Below are 15391 nucleotides of genomic sequence, written 5' to 3'. Positions count from 1 at the left end.
TGGGAAGATCCCTGGAGAAGGCAAAGGCTACCCACTCCAGTATTCTGGCTTGGAGAATTTCATGGACTGTATAGTCCATGGGGTCACAAAGAGTGGGACACAACTGAGCGACTTTCACATGACTTTAACACCAAAACCAGGGAGCAATATTATAAGGAAAAGCAAAACAAAATAAACACAGACACAAAAATCCTCATCAAAGTATTAGAAAATTGAGTCCAACAATGTACATAAAGGATAATACAAGTTACCCAATTCGGGTTTGATAGACAACCAACTCAGGTTTATCCCAGGAAGGCAAGGCTGCTCCTACGTTTGAAAATCAATCAATATAATTCACCATATTAATAAACTTAAAAAAGAAAAACTATATGATCAACTCAATTGACACAGAAAAAGCCTGTGACAAAATTTAACATCCATTCCCAGGCAAACTAAGAATAAAAGTGATGGTATTGCAAGTGAGGAAAATAAAGGAAAACAAAGACAAAACTCAAAACATGGTGCCTGTCAGCTCCCCTTCCTGGAGAGAATCCCACTGGGCCCCTGCGCCTCAGACCTACGCTGTGAACACCACTTCTGGGCCCTGTTCAGGGGGCTGCCTCTGCGCTGGGCCCTGGGGAAGCACTCAGCACACAGCCTGTGAACGCCTTTCCTCTGTTCACCTGGCCCCTCCCGTCAGTCCTCAAACCCAGACACTGGGGGCTCATCTCTCAGGGACAGGTCTTAACAGCTGGCTGCCCAGAGAGAAACTCTGGGTTTTGAGTTCTCTCCTGGGGTGGGGTCAGTGGGGAGGTGGTGTTTGCCTCTCCTGCCCACTTCTGGGTGATTTCCCTCTCATTTGCCCAGTGTGGAAGTATCACTCTGTTTTTGTTTTGGGGTTTTTTTCCAGAGAAAAGTTTTCCATGTACAGCTGTAGAGTTGATGAGTCTGTGGGAAGAAGTGGGTTGAGAATTTCTTACGTTGACATCCTGAACCAGATCCTAGATAACTCATGTTTCTTAATGTTTCTGAGCCACAGACTGATTCCCAGATAATCTGATGAAAGCTCTGGGCGGCTCCCAGGAGAACACACACACACATACGTGCGGCACTTCACAAAACATCTCTGGGGTGATAAAGCCCTTGCAGCCCATCCCACAGTATGAAGCCCTCTCGGCCCCCTCCCCTCCTCCCACTGCCCCTGCTTCCAGCATAACCATAAGGCTCTCTGACCTCCTTTCCACCCTTCAAAGCCCATGCCTGCTCTTACCTTCCTGAAACCTTTCTAACAACCCCACCCTAAGCTGATCTGTGCCCCCTCCAGAATCCTTTATCTGCACAAGCCAGTGGGTATAAGATGATTGTAAGACCCTTGCCTTTCTTGCCCAGGACTTAATGTTGTCTCCAGCCCACAAACTTTGAACACAATAGGTTCTCAGTTTTGTCATCTGTCAATATTGTTTGGCTTAATCCCCCAGTTACACTTCACAGAGGCTCAGCTCAGTTCAGTCGCTCAGTCGTGTCCAACTCTTTGCAAGCCCACGGACTGCAGCAAGCCAGGTTTCCCTGACCAAATCCTGGAGCTTGCTCAAACTCACATACATTCAGTTGGTGATGCCATCCAACCATCTCATCCTCTGTCATCCCCTTCTCCTCTCGCCTTCAATCTTTCCCAGCATCAGGGTCTTTTCAAACAACTTACTTCTTTGCATCAGGTAGCCAAAGTATTGGAGTTTCAGCTTCAGCATCAGTCCTTCCAATGAACACTCAGGACTGATCACCTTTAGCATGGACTGGTTGAATCTCCTTGGTGTCCAAGGGACTCTCAAGAGTCTTCTCCAACACCACAGTTCAAAAGCATCAATTCTTCGGCGCTCAGCTTTCTTTATAGTCCAACTCTCACATTCATACATGACTACTAGAAAAACCATAGCTTTGACTAGATGGACTTTTCTTGGCAAAGTAATGTCTCTGCTTTTTAATATGTTGTCTAGGTTGGTCATAGGTTTTCTTCCAAGCAGCAAGTGTCATTTAATTTCATGGCTGCAGTCACCATCTGCAGTGATTTTGGAGCCCAAGAAAATAAAGCCTGTCGTTTTTCCACTGTTTCCCCATCTATGTGTCATGAAGTGATGGGGCTGGATGCCATGATCTTTAGTTTTCTGAATGTTGAGTTTTAAGTCAACTTTTTCACTCTCCTCTTTCACTTTCATCAAGAGACTCTTTAGTTCTTCTTCACTTTCTGCCATAAGGGTGTTGTCATCTACATATCTGGGGTAATTGATATTTCTCCCAGCAATCTTGATTCCAGCTTGTGCTTCATCCAGCCTGGCGTTTTGCATGATGTACTCTGCATATAAGTTAAATAAGCAGGATGACAATATACAGCCTTGACGTACTCCTTTTCCAATTTGGAACCAGTCTGTTGTTCCATGTCCAGTTCTAACTGTTGCTTCTTGACCTGCATACAGATTTCTCAGGAGGCAGGTAAGGTGGTCTGGTATTCCCATCTCTTGAGTAATTTTCCAGTTTGTTGTGATTCACGCAGTCAAAGGCTTTGGCATAGCCAATAAAGCAGAAATAGATATTTTTCTGGAACTCTCTTACTTTTTCAATGATCCAACAGATGTTGGCAATTTCTCTTTCAATACACATTTCCATTCAGTTAAACTCTCTTAACTAGCTTGGCTACTGCAAGGTCACCTTCTTTTAAATGACATTTCACATGCTCCATACGTGGTCCTGAGCTTTGATTACTCTGGGAAATGCTTTTAGGGCTCGGCACAAAAAAAGCCTTTGGGAGGAAATCTAAGACAGCTGGGTAGGGAATCACATGTCTTTTAACATATTAGAGGCAAGCATTGCCTTTACCCAAAACACAGCTTGTTTTTCTTGTATTTTTCTTTTCTTCACACCTGCATACAAACAGGCACACAGATATGTGCTCCTAGTCCCATAACATAGCTCTAAAGCCCAAACTGGATTTAAAGTGGGCAGCCGTGGGTGACCCTTTCAGTTTCTGGATTCTAAAATGCTACTAAGTAAAAGCAATACAAAATGCCGAATGTCAAGAAGCACATAGCAGCATCTAGGGAAGCCCTTCCTTGATGTGTAAACAGAATAAAGGCCGAGGGGGTCCTAAGAACTATGCATCTGACAGAGAGAAAGTGCTTGCCTAGGATACCTGGAACCAGCAGAAAGGAAGATTTACCATTACTGGGAAGCAAGGAGCAGGCAGGAAGGTTTCCCTGGCAACAAGGAAAGAACTTTGGAGAAGTGTGCGATCACTCAGCTTCATTCTGTTTGGGGACAAGAGCCCCAGTCTTGGTGCCCGAGGCTGGAGGTAAACTCAAGGTGAAAGTAAGAGCTGCCACCTCCAGGAAGCTGACCAAGCTTTAGCACAATGCTGACCTCTCTGCCAGGGGTCCCATGAAAACACAGATTGAGATAGGACTTCCGGGATGAGGCAGGTCTGGATTTAAGTCTCATTTTTCTTTGACTTGACGGTGGGTGATTTTGGCATCGTTCCTTGACTTGCTAAAGCCTCCGTTCCCTTATCTGTAAATAAAGATCTAAACAGTAACCACCTCACAGGTTTGTGAGGAGCATCACATGAAATAAGGCAAAGCACTGAGCTCCATCCCGAGAATGCAGCAAGGCCTTCCTATGCGTAGGCCACCTTCTCTCATAACAGTCCCAGGCAGTGGTACAGGGGGCTGGACGCTGGCACAGGGATGATACCTCACCCACTGCTCAGAGTTCAGGGAGGTATAATGAGGAATTGGTGGGTCCAGGAATGGTCTCAGACAAGCAGATGGCTGAACAAGAGCTTCAAACCCCAAGGGAAATGACACGCATCACAGAAAGGTGCAAACAATGGATATGAAAGTCAAAGGAGGCAGGGCCACCAGGGAAGGAGTCCAACCCGGTAAACCTCAGCTCGGCCCTGAGCTGGGGATGTGAGAACTGAGGCTCCTGATGCAACCAGGCATTTGGGGACAGACAGCCCGAAGACAGCCTCCAGACTGACCTTGGTTGGCATCTGAGGAACAGAGTAGCTTATCAGAATTCTGGTTTTTAGATGGAAGGGATTAGAGAATAAAGGTGTGCGAATTTTGAAGTACTGAGTTTTAGCCAGAACTTCCAGCATGTCATCCAACAGTACTAATTAACTAGAGGTGGAAAGTGAGTCTTGCCTGGTCTGCCGGTAAATCAGAGGGAAAATGTGGAAAAGGCAGGCTTCTGCAGAGCAGCAAACAGCTGAGCCCACCGCCCAGGTCTCCCGCTCATGGTGCAGACAGTCATCAGGCTGTGATGTGGGAAGAGGGGAGGAGACACCGAGGACGCCCCCACCACGTTTGCCTCCAGAACAACCAGCTCTCTGTCACCACGTTCCTTCTTCTCCTCAAGACTAAGCTGCCGACTACGGCCTGTCCTTCCAGCTATGTGGTCTGGAACATGCCCTCCCACAATCCGGAGCTGCGATACCTGCGGCCCCAGATAAGAGATGGGACAGGCAGAAGATAGCAATGCCTGTGACCAGGGCACTGGGCTTCCACCGTCCTGCAGGGCAGGCCTGCCAGAGCCGTCAGCACCAGGAACCCGCCTGACACGCAGAAGCTGGCCTAGTGTGTGAGCTGCCAAAACCTCCCTGGACGCCCACCCTGTGAGGCCAAGGACCCTCCCGCAGGAAGGCGCTTAGACACAGCAAATGAAAAAACACAGTTGACTGCAAGATTCTATTGAGCATGGAGGCATATTGCAGGTTGGTCTCAAACCCCAGCCCAGACCCTGCCAGGCCCTCTGCAGACCCTGACTTCTGTTCATCAACCCAGACTCAGTCCACCCTGCCCGTAGCCCTGCTGGTGGCTATGGCAACCAGTCCTGCTCACCAGCAGCCTCAGAACCAGCCCCAAACCTACCCTTATCAGCAACCCCTTCCAGTCAGGATGCAATGAGCCCTGCGGATGTGTGGGTGGGGGAGGGGGAACCCCCACTCCCGGCTCGGCACCTCAGGACATGACCTCTGCTCCTGTTCACACTGGCTCATCTGCACTGCCTCCAAGGCTCAGCCAAGACAACACTGAAACCCTAAGCCAATTACATTTCCAGGAAGGGTGAAGCCTGCTACCACACGCCACAGTTGGTTTTAAACGTGACTGCTGTCAATAGAGCTTGTCAGAGGAGACCCTGAACGCCAGGACATGGTCCTGAGAAGCCCAGTGAGGCTGGAACTGTCCTGGGGTGTGACCGCCCACCAAGAGGGCCACCCCATCCTCCTCAGATGGAGAGCGGCTGCAAGTTCAAGCCCCAGATTTCATGTGGTTCCTCCAAAGGAGACACAATGAAGAAAGAAAAACTTAGGTCAGGCTGGGAGACGGGTAAGGTGTTCCAGCTGAGCACATCCAAAGTATCCCTGAGAAAGCAGAGGAAGCATCACTGGGGAGAAACCATGGAGACTGCAGGAGCAGAACAGCCCCATAGAGCAGTCCTGGAAGGCTCTTAGACATGGACAGTGGCCTCAGGGCTACCCCTCTAGGAGGTACAACCTAGATAGTCCTAAAAATGGGAAAACTGCCTTCCCCTCCATCTCAAGATACAAGAACTACTCATTTTTCAATCAACAAGTGTTTTAAATAGCTTCTGTGTGCATTACACTGAGTTTATTATTAAATAAATGTGTATTACATGTGATATTGAATATACATATGCATGCATACTAAGTCACTCCAGTCGTGTCCAACTCTTTGTGACCCTATGAACCACAGCCAGCCAGGATCCTCTGTCCATGGGATTCTCCAGGCAAGAATACTGGAGTGGATAGCCTATCCCTTCTCCAGAGGATCTTCCCAACCCAAGGATCAAACCCAGGTCTCCTGCATTGAAGGTGGATTCTGTACCAGTTGACCTACCAGGGAAGCCTAACTTTTTTTGAATTCTAATTCCCTAAAATTGCCACAGGCTTATATTATATGGTAACTTTCTGTTACTTATTGTATCTACATAATTATAATCTTAATATATTGCATTCCCCTAAACCTCTAGACCTCTGAGACATGATTTTTAGGGCTGCTCACATTAGCACTGAATTTATCTATTACTACAATGGAGGGTCTCCAGAAAATATAATCACCTATGGATGCAACTTACTCTGACCATGCTTCCTGAAAATCTGTCAACATTTTAGTTGCCTTCTAAGTAACATGTTACAGTTCTAGAGCTCACATTCCAGCGCTTTCTCCTTCTCCAGGCCAACCATCAGAAAGTAGCCAGGGTAAAGCAGAGGCTAACAAGCCACAGCACCCAGTGCTGGACAATGGAAATCCATATACAGCAGTGGAACCTCTCATCCCATGGTCTGGTATTGCATCCCTTTAGAAGTGGACACTACAGTCCGGGTGGGAGATAATGACAGTCATCTAGAACCTGGGCAGCACGTAAGTTCTAGCTCTGCCTTCACCAGCTCTGAGGCTGAGGGCTTCTCACTCTAAGTTCTTTGAAGCTTGTAAATGAAATGGTTGAACTTTTCTAGAGACTTCATGATTTAAGGTGCTATAGTTTCTAAATTAATATCTTTTATTCTAAATTGTCTTTTTAAAATATTTTAATTTTCCACCAAACTTCCCTATTTTACCAAAGTTCTCTTTGTTGCCTCCTATATTTTTCTTGCTCATATAAAAGGGTGAACATCTGTGCTCGCTTTGGCAGCACATATACTAAAAGGGTGAACATTCATGGGTTGCTTACAACAGACACCATTGCAAACCCTTCACACAACCTGTTTTCTTCAGTCCTCACAACATCCCTAGGAGATGTATTATTATCGCTTAAATATAAGACTATTATTATTATTTCCATGTAATAGGTGAGAAAACTGAGGCTTAGAGAAGGAAGTAATCTGTCCGAGTTCTCACGAACATTTAGTTGCACAAATATATTTTTAAACCAATTAGCATCACTCCAAACCCCAAATTTCACCATCGTGTGTGCCCCCACACTCCATCACTCCATACTGCCTCCTTCAAGCCATCCCATAAACACACAAGGAGTACCTTGGGGAATTATTTGTCTGTTATTTTAATACACAAGAAGAGGAAACAAGAAAAATGGAAAATTTCAGTAGAAAGTCTCTTACATGGCTGGAGGGAGATAGAGTAAGAAAAGATGATTAATGACAATAGGATAATCAGTCCTCAAGCTCTAAAAACAATATTCAGGTAGCAACCAGTATTTTTTGCTCATGGCCTTTGTTTTATCAAATATTTATGTACATTTAAACATCATTCTTACTACACATGGAAAAAACTGATATATTTATAACTCATCTGACTGTGAACCCTTGAGAGCAGAGAACAATCGTGCCCTGGCACTGAGCACAGTCTCTGGTACACAGACCCCCGTGAGTGCTGGTTTTGGTGAATGATTCTTTAACCACATCTGCACCTGAAAATAGGGAGACTGTGCATAACTACACCTTCTGCAGCACCCTTCTTATCCCCAGTCTCCAGGGTCTCTAGACCCGCAGCTAGCCTGGGAACTTTTCCATCTATGAAAGAATTTACCAAATGTGCATCACTGTCACTGTTGCCAGCCTGTTGCCAAGGCCAGCGTTCCCCCACACTTTTGGTGAATGGTCCCTGAATTTGGTTGCAATTGACAATTAAGATTTATGTTAGTTCCCATATTCACTCCTCATTCCGTTTTTTACTATTAAAAAAAATAATCTTACATGATGAGAGGTTGTTGCTAAACCACGAAAGATGCCAGGATTCTTGGCCTCCAAAGGAGAGGAATTCAATCCGGGGCCAGTGATGAGGCTTGATCACTCAGAGTTTTTGTGTAATCAAGTTTTATTAGAGTATAAAAGAGACAGAGAAAGCTTCTGACATAGACATCAGAACGGGGCAGAAAGAGTGCCCCCTGCTAGTCTTTAGCCAGATGTTATATAGCTACTAGCAGTTTGCTAATTAGAGAAAGAAAATGTTTCAAAACTCAGAGACTGGCATCAGGGCCCTCACCAACAACATGCATTTTAAGATAACATTGGCACCAGGTGAGTTGTCCAAGGCCATAAAATGATAGACAGGAATCTTAAAGAAAGGCAGGTTTCCAAGCAAATACAGTCTCATTAACATACCTTAAGAGAATCTTTGCATGAGTAAAACATACTGGTTTGTCAAGTTGGTTGAGTCTTAGGCTGAACCTACTTGAAGACAGAGACTAGGGTAAATACATAGTTCATTAACATAGCTTAAGACAAACATTTCTATAAGAAAAAAGCGTTGGTTAGCTCAAGGTCTGAGAAAAGTTAACTTCAGGTGGAACTAGGGGTCATCAAGGCAACACAGAATTTTTAAAGAAACCTCTTTCTAAATTTGTATCATAATTTCTTCCTTTGCAAGTTGCTTTAGGTGTAGAGTTAGGTTATTTATTTGACTTCTTTCTTGTTTCTTGAGGTAAGCCTGTATTGCTATGAACCTTCCCTTTAGCACTGCTTTTACAGTGTCCCATAGGTTTGGGGTTGTTGTGTTTTCATTTTCATTCATTCCTATGCATATTTTTATTTCTTTTTTTATTTCTTTGGTGATTTGTTGGTTATTCAGCAGCATGTTGTTCAGCCTCCATATGTTGGAATTTTTAATAGTTTATCTCCTGTAATTGACATCTGATCTTACTGCATTGTGGTCAGAAAAGATGCTTGGAATGATTTCAATTTTTTTGAATTTACCAAGGCTAGATTTATGGCCCAGGATGTGATCTAACCTGGAGAAGGTTCCATGTGCACTTGAGAAAAAGGTGAAATTCATTGTTTGGGGGTCAAATGTCCTATAGCTATCAACTAGGTCTAACTGGTCTATTGTATCATTAAAGTTTGTGTTTCCTTGTTAATTTTCTGTTTAGTTGATCTATCCATAGGTGTGAGTGGAGTATTAAAGTCTCCCACTATTACTGTGTTATTGTTAATTTCTCTTTTCATACTTGCTAGCATTTCTCTTACATATTGTGGTGCTCCTGTGTTGGGCGCATATATATTTGTGATTGTTATATCTTCTTCTTGGATTGATCCTTTGATCATTATGTAGTGTCCATCTTTGTCTCTTTTCTCAGCCTTTGTTTTAAAGTCTATTTTATCTGATATGAGTATTGCTACTCCTGTTTTCCTTTGGTCTCTATTTGCATGGAATATCTTTTTCCAGTCCTTCACTTTCCAACAGTATTTTTCAGAGAACTAGAACAAATAATTTCACAGTTTGTATGGAAATACAAAAAACCTCGAATAACCAAAGCAATCTTGAGAAAGAAGAATGGAACTGGAGGAATCAACCTGCCTCACTTCAGTCTCTACTACAAAGCCACAGTCATCAAGACAGTATGGTACTGGCACAAAGACAGAAATGTAGATCAATGGAACAAAATAGAAAGCCCAGAGATAAATCCACACACCTATGGACACTTTATCTTTGACAAAGGAGGCAAGAATATACAATGGAAAAAAGACAACCTCTTTAACAAGTGGTGCTGGGAAAACTGGTCAACCACTTGTAAAAGAATGAAATAGAACACTTTCTAACACCATACACAAAAATAAACTCAAAATGGATTAAAGATCTAAATGTAAGACCAGAAACTATAAAACTCCTACAGGAGAACATAGGCAAAACCCTCTCTGACATAAACTACAGCAGGATCCTCTATGACCCACCTCCCAGAATATTGGAAATAAAAGCAAAAATAAACAAATGGGACCTAATTAAAATTAAAAGCTTCTGCACAACAAAGAAAGCTATAAGCAAGGTGAAAAGACAGCCTTCAGATTGGGAGAAAATAATAGCAAATGAAGCAATGGACAAAGAATTAATCTCAAAAATATACAAGCAACTCCTGAAGCTCAATTCCAGAAAAATAAAAGACTCAATCAAAAAGTGGGCCAAAGAACTAAACAGACATTTCTCCAAAGAAGACATACAGATGGCTAACCAACACATGAAAAGATGCTCAACATCACTCATTATTAGAGAAATGCAAATCAAAACCACAATGAGGTACCATTACATGCCAGCAGGATGGCTGCTATCCAAAAGTCCACAAGCAATAAATGCTGGAGAGGGTGTGGAGAAAAGGGAACCCTCTTACACTGTTGGTGAGAATGCAAACTAGTACAGCTGCTATGGAGAACAGTGTGGAGATTCCTTATAAAAATGGAAATAGAACTGCCATATGACCCAGAAATCCCACTGCTGGGCAAACACACTGAGGAAACCAGAATTGAAAGAGACACGTGTACCCCAATGTTCATCACAGCACTATTTATAATAGCCAGGACATGGAAGCAAGCTAGATGTCCATCAGCAGATGAATGAATAAGAAAGCTGTGGTACATATACACAACAGAATATTACTCAGCCATTAAAAATAATACATTTGAATCAGTTCGAATGAGGTGGATGAAACTGGAGCCCATTATACAGAGTGAAGTAAGCCAGAAAGAAAAACACCAATACAGTATACTAACGCATATGTATAGAATTTAGAAAGATGGTAACAATAACCCTGTATGCGAGACAGCAAGAGAGACACAGATGTATAGAACAGTGTTTTGGACTCTGTGGGAGAGGGCAAGGGTGGGATGATATGGGAGAATGGCATTGAAACATGCAAATTATCATATGTGAAATGAATTGCTAGTCCAGGTTCGATGCATGATACAGGGTGCCTGGGGCTGATACATTGGGATGATCCAGAGGGATGGGATGGGGAGAGAGGTGGGAGGCAGGGTTCAGGATGAGGAACACATGTACACCCATGGCGGAGTCAAGTCAATGTATGGCAAAACCAATACAATGCTGTAAAGTAAAATAAATTAATTAATTAATTTTTTTTAAAAAGGGTCTAATCTGGCCATACTGCTACCCTGATCTTGTACCTCTAGCTTCCAGAACTGTGAAAAATAAATTTCTGTTGTTCACAAGCAAAAGAATATACAAATAAATAAATAAATTTGTATCAGTTCAGTTGCACAGTAGTGTCCGACTCTTAGCCACCCATGGACTGCAGTACACCAGGCTTCCCTGTCTATCACCAACTCCTGGAGCTTGCTCAAACTCATGTCCACTGGGCCGGTGATGCCATCCAATCATCTCATCCTCTGTCATCCCCTTCTCCTCCTGCTTTCAAACTTTCCCAGCATCAGGGTCTTTACCAATGAGTCAGCTCTTTGCATCAGATGGCCAAAGTATTGGAGCTTCGGCTTCAGCATCAGTCTTTGCAAGGAATATTCAGAATTGATTTCATTTAGGATGGACTGGTTGGATCTCCTTGCAGTCCAAGGGACTCTCAAGAGTCTTCTCCAACACCACAGTTCAAAAGCATCAATTCTTAAGTGCTCAGTTTTCTTTATAGTCCAACCCTCACATCCATACATGACTACTGGAAAAACCATAGCCTTGACTAGACGGACCTTTGTTGGCAAAGTAATGTCTCTGCTTTTTAATATGCCGTCTAGGTTGGTCAGAGTTTTTTTTCCAAGGAGCAAGTGTGTTGTAATTTCATGGCTGCAGTCACCTTGTGCAGTGATTTTGGAGCCCCCCAAAATAAAGTCTGTCACTGTTTCCACTGTTTCCCCATCTGTTTGCCATGAAGTGATGGGGCCAGATGCCATGATCTTCGTTTTCCTAATCTTAAGTTTTAACCCAACTTTTTCACTCTCCTCTTTCAATGTTATCAAGAGGCTCTTTAGTTCTTCTCTTTCTTCCATAAGGGTGGTGTCATCTACATATCTGAGGTTATTGATATTCCTCCCAGCAATCTTGATTCCAGCTTGTGCTTCATCTAGCCCAGCACTTCTCATGATGTACTCTGTATAAGTTAAATAAGCAGGGTGACATTATACAGCCTTGACATATTCCTTTCCCTATTTGGAACCAGGAAATGGTTTGAGCAACCATTTGTAACTTAAAAGCCTTCATGCGACTAGAAACAAATCCAGCTACACAGTTACAGATGCAGGAAACAAGCAGCAAAAACAGAACAATAAGGAAAGTTAAAAGTCACATTATGTCCATAGTTAAAGTACAAATTGTTGCACCAGTCCATTTTAGGATTTTTCGATGTCATCAGATTAATAAGAGGCATCACATATGATTGCTGTTATTGAAGGTAGCCACAGACTCGAAGAACGTCCTTTCTCTGAAGTGGAGAGGCGCACCACAGGAAGTCTTCCACTGATGAAGAAGGGAGCACTCCACAGACCCAGCAGTTAGACCAATTGTGGAATGCAGCATAGGAGTGAGCCCAGGACAGGAAGGCATTGTCTTCAGGATCAAATGGCAGACTCAGGATTTTTGGAGTGCAGAAGCAGGCCCACATAGATTATCAGGCCCATCTGAAAAGTACAAAGTTAGAGCATAGAAAGTAAAGACATAAAATGATGTCACTGAGTTCCAGTCAGGGTGCCACCTCTTAACTCGAGTGTGGTGCACCCACAAATCAATCCCTGGCACCTTGACAGTGGTGGGAGAAGAAAGATAATCTGCAAGGGCCTTCAGAGGGGCTCGAGGGACTGACCCCCAGATCCCAATGTTTTTTTCAGGACCTTGGTTCCTGGCTCAACTAGAGGCTTGCTTGACTCAGAGGCTGGGTCAGGAGTCACCTCCTGGAGTTTCTTTAATGCCTGTTGAAGAGCTGAGAGCTGAGTTACATAATTAGTTAACTTCAAGGCTTTAGTAAAACTTTTCCATTGAGCATTTCCAGGAATTATTAACCGTCCATCCTCAGACTGTAACTATCCTTTATCAGTAATCTTTGTTCCTCTTTTCTCATATCTTTCTAATTCTTCCTCAGTATATTGTACTTTTTCCTGTTCCACAGGACCTGTCCAAATCAAAGCCGTCTGCAGTAAAGAGGTTGGTAAAGTGCTGCTTTTCTGGCTTGACAGTCAGCCAGCTGATTACCTTCAGCTACTTTACTCCCATCCCTGCTGCGCCCTTTGCAATGCATAAAGCTACTTCTTTAGGACAATTTATAGCAGTTAAAAGTCTCTCAATCTCTCAGAAATGCTTAATAGGTTCTCCTGTTGCCATTTGAAGCTATCTTTCTTTCCATATTGAAGCATGAGCATGTAAAGTCAAATAAGCATACTTAGAATCAGTGTAGATATTTACTTGCTGCCCTTTGCTTAACTCTAGAGCTGGGGTCTGAGCTACAAGCTCTGCTAACTGAGCACTTGTTCCCTGGGGGAGAGATTTTGCTTCTAAAACCTGTTCAGCCATCATCATGGCATAACCTGCTTACTCTTCCCATCCCGAACAAAAGAACTGCCATCTGTAAATACTTCCATGTCAGGATTGTCTAATGGGGTATCCATCAGATCTTCTGGAGCTACATAGTTTGAAGTTAGAAATTGGGAACAACCACGATCAGGTATTTCATTTTCCTTTTCAGGAAGGAAAGTGGCAGGACTTAAATTTCCACAAACTTTAAGCCTAGTTATTGGTCTTTCTAATAACAATGACTGATTTTTAAGAAGCCTACTGTCTGTCATCCAAATATTAACCTTAGAGTTTAAGATTCCACTCCTATAGGCTTCTGGTGAGGCCCTCTGGCTTGTGTCAAAACTCTCACGGCCGTACCTTTTCTTTCAGTGACAAATTAAATTCTGACCCTGTGGGCAAGCTCAAAGTGGGAGCTTGCAGCAAAGCAGTCTGAAGAGCCTTAAAAGCCTTTTGAGTATATGGAGACCAAACCAGTTTGTCGGTTGGGCTTATTGAGTTTCAGATATAAGTTTATATAAAGGCTGGGCAAGTTCCCCATAACCCAGAATCCAAATGCTGCATTAGCCTATGATTCCCCAAAATCCTCTCAACTGTCTCAAAGTCATAGGTAGGGGATGATTTAATACAGGTTTAATTCTAGAAAGCATACTGAAAAATATTTGGCTCATTTAGGAATTTCAGACAATGGACCTTGCTCAGTATATCCCTCCCCAAAAGGCTGAGGGAGACTCTGGCACAATCAGAAACTTGTGTGAAAATAGCACAGAGCCCCAGTTGCAGCTTAGAGGACAACTGAAACAATAACATTTGGCTAGTCAAGACAATCCCATTATAGAAGTGGATCAGGGAGAAAGTGGGCCAGGGGCGTCAGTAAGCACAGAGTAAGTTGCCCCAGTGTCCAAAAAGCAATTGATGGATTGGCCCCCCACAGTTATTAATACCCAGGGTTCCTCAGGTGTGATTAGGATGGGAGCTTGTGTGGGGACCCCTGGGCTCCTTCAGTCCTGATTGTCTTGAGAGTCCAACCCCTGAAACCTACGCCTCTGGGGGCAGTCTTTCCTCCAGTGTGGTCCCTTGCAGACCAGACATGGAACCCAGGGTGGCTTAGATTGCCTGAGGGCAATCCCACTTGAGGTGCCCCTCCATTCCACAGTAATAGCAAGCCCATCCCTTTTCACCTGGGTCCCTCTGGGCATTTTTCTCAGGCTGTTTAACAACAGTTCTGACAGACATTACAAGGGCTCCCATCTGTTCCTTTGTCTTTCTCTGCCTTTCTTTCTTTTCTTCATATTCCCTACCGTAGACTGTCTGAGCCAGTTGCAACAGATTATCTAAAGACTGATTTGGTCCATAGGCCTATTTTAATAGCTTACGGTGGATATCTGGAGCCAACTGAGTGAGAGGTATATCTTTTAAGATCACTCTTCCCTCTTCACTTTCAGGATCAATCTCAGTGAATCTGTGAAGGGCTTCTCTCAGTCTATCTAGGAATTTACCAGGAGGTTCCTTCTCTTCCTGTTCTATGTTGGCCAATGTGGCATAGTTTAAACTCTTAGCACGCACTTGCCTGAGTCCTTCAAGTATACATCTGACAAAATGACTCTGATCCCATCTTCCTTTAGCCATGTTTTCATCCCAACCTGGTTCTATAGTTGAGACCATCTGATTCCCAGTGGGGAGGGTGGCTATCTCATCTTCCTTCTTCCCTACTGATTCAATACCAAGCCATTCATCTCCATAGGCAACCACTTTCCCCAAAACTTGAGCTCTTGAGTCAGGAGATAGCATCTGTCCCGGGACATACATCTTTGAGGTAATGTCATAAAGTAAAGTTAGTCCCATAAAGACTTCTATCTAGATAGATAGGTATAGTCTTGACCACAGTTGGGACTGTTTGATATCAATCCCTCCTAGAAGGGTTGATTCTCAGCCTATTCAGTTGGAAGTCCCAGATACAGGGGCAAGTAAGAGGACAGGAAGGGGCTGAAGGTTTCACACCCAAATCTGCACCCTTAGGACACAAGTCTGGCATGTCTCGCAGAGAGATAAAGGGAAACACATATGCTACTTCTACCCATTTCCCTTTTTTTCTACAGAACCGGTCTAATTGTAAAATAGTATTATAATTAAGAGACCCT

The sequence above is a fragment of the Muntiacus reevesi genome, chromosome 4 (genome assembly GCF_963930625.1).
Source record: "Muntiacus reevesi chromosome 4, mMunRee1.1, whole genome shotgun sequence".
NCBI lineage: Eukaryota > Metazoa > Chordata > Mammalia > Artiodactyla > Cervidae > Muntiacus > Muntiacus reevesi.
This window is presented reverse-complemented; position numbering follows the sequence as displayed.